The sequence below is a fragment of the Coturnix japonica genome, chromosome 4 (genome assembly GCF_001577835.2).
Source record: "Coturnix japonica isolate 7356 chromosome 4, Coturnix japonica 2.1, whole genome shotgun sequence".
Classification (NCBI taxonomy): Eukaryota; Metazoa; Chordata; class Aves; order Galliformes; family Phasianidae; genus Coturnix; species Coturnix japonica.
In genome coordinates, this window is record NC_029519.1 from 9,377,915 (window position 1) to 9,383,914 (window position 6,000).

The window sequence follows — 6,000 nt, forward strand, 5'->3', positions numbered from 1 at the left end:
AAATTACTTAAATTGTCATGCTTAATGATGAGCAATCTTGAACTGACTGAAGCCTCAATGTTTTGTCATTTGGCTGTATCATTTGAACAACATAGTGGAGACTTTTTCTGCAGTTTGTTACTGTTCCAAGCACTGCCATGCATCTATAAGCCTCCACTGGTAAGAAGCAGGAAAACCCCAAGCTGCCAATATTGCTGTGTGCTAGAGGCATCCCAATGCCAGTATGAACAACAGTATGGAGTTGTAGGAGCAGAGCAGGTCAGCTGCCATAGGAATGAGCTCAGGCTGATTTGATCCCACTGGCTGCTCATCCTAATTTAAGTCCTAATAGAGGAAGAATTACTAACAGTTTACTTTTATGTCAGCATAATCAAATAAAAGCTATTAGAAGGGTAATAGCTGAAATCGTAGTTAAGAACTTGTCACGGAAGTAACCCAAGAAAGATAAAGGCAAGACTAATAATTTTACAAGTAATTGCACTGAATATGGTGCAATGAAAAAAGAAAAATGGTTAGCAGTCATCTAATTTCCCAGAAAATTGGAGCTAGCCCAGTTTATGCGGATCTGTGATTTTGTTTATTAAAAGTTTTGTCAGCGCTTGAGAGTTCATTCATTTAATAAATTGTTTGCAGAAAATTATTTAAGGGTTTTAAAAATGGTTTTGGAACATCCTTAACTTTTATGAGGCCATTTAGCAATTCTCACAGTGTTCTAAAGACAATTAAGCAAGGATGACACCACAAGATGATTATTGACAGTGTAAGTTTTTCAAAGGAAGAAGTTGTTCTTGCAATAGGATGGGACTGCATCTTTGTTAGGGCCCCTGTGGTCTACTGCAGTGTAGATGAAATAGGCACTGAGAAGCACTGATATGTCACTTCTGATGGTTTTGACTAATTTCCTAAATGTAGGCTTCTAACAAGGCATGAGTGCAGCCTTTAGGGCTGTTTAATTCATCCCAACTTCCTTAATTCAAGTAGAAGTGTTACAAAGTTAAGTGCTCAGCAGCTTCTCATTGTTCACAGGATCTTTTTTTCCTAATATTTCCTAGCTTGCCTTTTGTGAGGTAAGCTTTTGCCACCTCTGCCTGCTGCCTTCCACCAGATCTGGGTAAGCAAAAGAACCACCACAACCTTCATGTACGTTCCGGATCACTCAAAAATCATACTTTAAGCACTGTCAGCCAGGAAGGGTTCTAATTAAATGTTTCCTCTTCCCACTGCTTTCACAGTCATTATGTTGGATTTCTGATGACTTGCAAGCTGTAAATTCATAGGTTGTACTGACATAAATGCAAATTTCTGTATTTGTGTTCACTGCAAATATTTACATGAGAGCCTACGTTTTGCTGCAGAATTCTACCTGGATTGACAAGGTGACAAGCTTATAGGAAGTTAACAAGTTGATCTGATTAGCATATGGCACAGGAGTACCTTTAAATAGCAATGTAACAATCAGATATTTTTTGTATGTTTTATAACCATTTCAATGGCTAAACTGAAAGAGATACAGTGCAAAATCGGGCATAGGCCTAATCTAGTAAGCATTTGATATATGATGATGTATATATAATGCATAATGTATATATATGCATTATGTTTTAAGGAGTTTCAGTTGACAGATAACCTCAGAACAGGCAGCACTGCATAAAATCCTGGAAGTACATGCTTCATATACAGAAATTAGCATTTATCATTATTCTCTTGGCTTTCAGCTTTATTTAACAAGCATAGTTAATACTATAAGTGTTACATCTGTTTCTCTTCTGAGAAATTATCATTAAACTAATACTGTTATTTTGCCTGACAAGCTGTGGGAGCATCATAGATTGACAGATCACAGCAATCTGTACATCTCTACATACAGTGTATGGCTGGCTCACCATATCTGGGTATGGAACTTGCAGAAATTTCCTGCAAAGGTTTCCAGAGGTCTTTATTATAGTTCCACACACTGTCATCTGATCTATTCCCTGTTGAGAATATGGACCAGTAGCGTTATGCTGTCTTGATACCTACAGATGAATTGGTTCTGTGTTTTTCTGGGAGGCCCTTTATAGCATACATCAAGTTCATGCTTTGTTTTCCTCTCCTTTCTCTAATCTATATTCCCAGGGAGGAATGCAAACACAGCTAGGCACTGGCTGAAGCCAGGAAGGAACAAACCCTTCAAGAACCATAAACATTTCATAAAATCAAATCATAGAATCGTAGAATGGCCTGGGTTGAAAAGGGCCACAATGATCATCTATTTTCAACCCCCCTGCTATGTGCAGGGTCACCAACCACCATACCAGGCTTCCCAGAGCCACATGCATCCTAGCCTTGAATGCCTTCAGGGCTGGGGCATCCACAACCTCCCTGGGCAACCTGTTCCACTGCATCACCACCCTCTGTGTAAAAAACTTCCTCCTAAATATTTCAGTAGCATTGCCCATTTAGGGAGTATTTCCTTTCAGAAGCTGCATGTTAGGATGATTGCTACCTCTGTGTTTTGTACCAAGGTATGAATTTTTGCTTGCATCTCAGCTGTGTGGAAATCTGAAAGGAAGTTTCTTCCATTTAATGGTCATTGGTCAACTTATCATTACATTGATCAATTTCATCATTACGATCAAGAGCTGAGAGGCTTGTGGTGGGTGAATTTAGGTAAATGACACAAAAGCTGTTTTTCTCTCTGCTACTGCTCTGCAAAGCAGCTCAGTCCTGTAGAAATTTTGCTTCCTGCAATGTGAACTAGACTAATTTGTCTAATGCAATTACAGTGTAAATGAATAGCAGCTTAAAAATCTGTCCAGATGCACATTCTCCAGTACTGATGCATGGATAGCCATTTTTCTAAGATCTCCAGCTGCATTTTTACTTTTCTCCATCAGGGCTTGTTTCACTGTAGTATTTTGGTATTTGACAGATGCCTGTGTATTCAAGTTAAAAGTGAAATGAGGGGCGTAAAGAAAAAAAACTATTGATTTGTCAAATAACGAGTCAATTACATTTAATATGTGCTCTTCCTCAGGTGAGCATAAAAGGATAATAAATCCTAATTTAAAAGAGAATGATTAATTCAATTTTGTTTAATGCTGTCATTTCTGGTATGTAAATTGACTACAAAGTGATCTAATAGCAGTCTACACCCACTTCTTGCATGCTTCAAAGACTATTCTAGCTATGTTGAACAATACTAGTAATTTTCAAATAGCTGATTATTTTTAATGAGCACAGCTGCTTTTATGTGAAGATAAATACACAGTAACTCAGACTTCCCAATTTGCGTTCAGTTACACGTGCACGCATGAATTCTACATGTATATTGAAAGCGGTGTCTTTGTGTACATATTTATGCCTTTACTAATAATACATACCATAGTATTACATTATTTATGCTGAATAGAAAGTGGAAGCAGTTTAGTCTAAATGAGAAGATCAAAGAGATTTAGTGTAACATACAATTATAAACAGAATTTTAAGAAAGGGAAATAATGGACACATGAAATTACATCCATAGACTTAGTGAGTATGTGGTGGGAATATATAAATGCTGTGCCATTGTTTATGCTCATATTCTAATATACAGATCTGTTGGAAACTTTAATGCAGAAGCTTAAAGATCCAATATTTTTAGTGGAGTAGGCTTTTATGTTCTAGTAAAAGCAACTGATTCATTCTTTGATTTGCTTTCATATTTTTTTATCTCAGTGTTATGTTTTTGCTTGCTTCAACATAAATTTACCTTCCAAAACTATTTTTACCATTTTCCATGTTTATATACTTGCTGTAGTGTATCACATGTATTCTGCAATTTTATTGACTTTTTTCATTAGCATGGACTGAACTGAGAATCATATAATGGCTTGAGTTGGAAATGATCTTAAAGCCCATACAGTCTCAACCCCTGCCATGGGCTGGCTTTCTCACATCCTGCCCAGGGCCTCATCTAACCTGGCCTTGAGCACCTTCAGGGATGGGGCACCCATAGCTTTCTGGCTCACGCACTGCTTGCTCTTGTATAGCTTTTCATCCATCAGTACCCTCAGGTCCTTTTTGATAAGGCTGCTTTCTCTGAGCTTTCCCAGTCTGTACACATACCTGGGATTTCCACAACCCAAGCACAACACCTTGCAATTGGCCTTGTAGAACCTTGTTAGATTTTTGTGGGTCCACTTTATGAGCCTATTCAGGCCCCTTTGGATGGCATCCCTTCCTTTTATGGTGTCAAGTATGCTGCTCAGCTTGGCATTGTCTGCAAACTTTCTAAGTGTACTTGATCCCACTGCCTGACCCATATTTATCAAAGATGTTAAAGACCACTGTTTCCAAGACAGCCCCCTGGGAGGCACCACTTGTCCATCAGTGGACATAAAGCTATTGACAACTATCCTCTGGCTACAACCATCCAATAAATTCTTTATTTGTTCTCCAATTTAGGGATAAGGATGTGTTGTGGGACCTTGTCAAAGGCCTTGCAGAAGTGCAGGAAGATGACATCTGCTGGCCTTCCTTTGTCCACTGACACTGTCACTCCATTGTAGAAGGCCACCAGATTGTTCAGGTATGATCTGCCCATGGCAAAGCCATGCTGGCTGTCACCTCCTCATCTCTGTCATAACTTTACTGCCGGTAGGGTCTGCTCCATGATCTTGCCAGCCATAGAGGTGGGGCACATCAGTCTGTATTTCCTCAGGTCTTCCATTCTTTGTTGAACATGGCAGTGATGAGTCTGATCAAAACTGCCAACTAACTTTTCATTTACTTATTTTTACTTGGTGTATTAGCACCATCTAAAAAGCCTGAAGTATATTTCCTGCCTTTCTTCCTGACTCTGACAAATGGTATTGACACAGGCTTTCTCTTTGGCTTCTTTTTTGCTGCACACAAAAATTTCATTCATTAAATTTCTCGTAATGATGAAAAGTCTCTGAGGGATTGCTTTCCAAATGTAGATTGTTATTTTTGGGTTCAGTGACTTCATTTATTTTAGTGAAGGGTAAAAAAAGGGTAGGAAAAGAAAGTTAGGTAGATATTTTCAGCATCTGTAGGAAATGAGTGTTTACCAACTGCCTGCCTGAGAGTTAGGAACAACCAGAAGCAATTTCCTAAATTTTAGAAAATATCTCAACATATTAGAATACAAATTAAGTTAGAGATTTTTTCAGTAATGATAGGGATACTGATTTTGTTGGACTTTCTGGGGTTCCAAGACTATTATGTTCCTATTCAAGTGGGGATTCTAAAACGTGTTCTGCTATTCCTCCTTGTTGTTCCATTCTCTGGCTGTTAACTCTCTATTTCTGATTTCTCTGTATTATAGGACTGGATAGTCCTATGCTTTTTTATTCTCTTTATTTCCTTCTGCATCTATTCATGTTACAATGCACTTTCCTCCTATCTTTCTTTTTACCATGTTCCTTTCTTCTTCTCCTTTTCCTTTGTTCTCTCCTTCCTATGACTTTTTCTAATTTGCTTTCTCGTGTGTCATTACTGTGCTTCTGTTTCCAGTCATCACTCTGTATCCCATGTTGAGACTTTCAGAAAGAAACAGAGTCTTTTAAATTAATTAGAGGAGCTCCTTTCTCCAGTATTAAAGAAAAACTCTTTCAACTAGAAAATATAGTATGCACACCAACTTTTTCTGTAGTTAGAACTCTAAATAAACTTCTCTATTTGTTCAGCTGCAAAAGTATTCATCACAAATGAGGAAATTCTGATGTAGAACATAATCTAACGCACAGGAGATGTTCATAGTAACTTTAGAAATGTAAAGTGATACATGCTTTGTATCACAAGCATGTCTCTAACAATATTAAATATATATATATCTTTTTCTTTCACAGATATATCAATAATTAGTTTTCCTTTCAGATAAAAAATGTCACATTTTGATATTTTATTCCTTTAAAATTAAGTTCTGACAGTTATGACATAACTTGCAAAAGATTTCAGAGTTAATGAGCTTGTGTGCCCAGTTCAGAAGCTATCCTACTGAAGTTCTTTTGCAACCAT

At 37.6% G+C, this 6,000-nt stretch overlaps 1 long non-coding RNA gene across 2 annotated transcripts in view; it reads left to right on the plus strand.

Moving 5' to 3' along the window:
* The window catches only part of LOC107312880, a 117,086-nt gene extending 111,317 nt beyond the window's left edge, over positions 1–5,769 (plus strand). For both annotated transcript variants that reach the window (XR_001554665.2, XR_001554666.2), the window contains exon 5: positions 4,426–5,769. This is a non-coding gene — a long non-coding RNA (uncharacterized LOC107312880). The remainder of the gene's footprint in view (positions 1–4,425) is intronic.
* Positions 5,770–6,000: the final 231 nt, after the last annotated feature.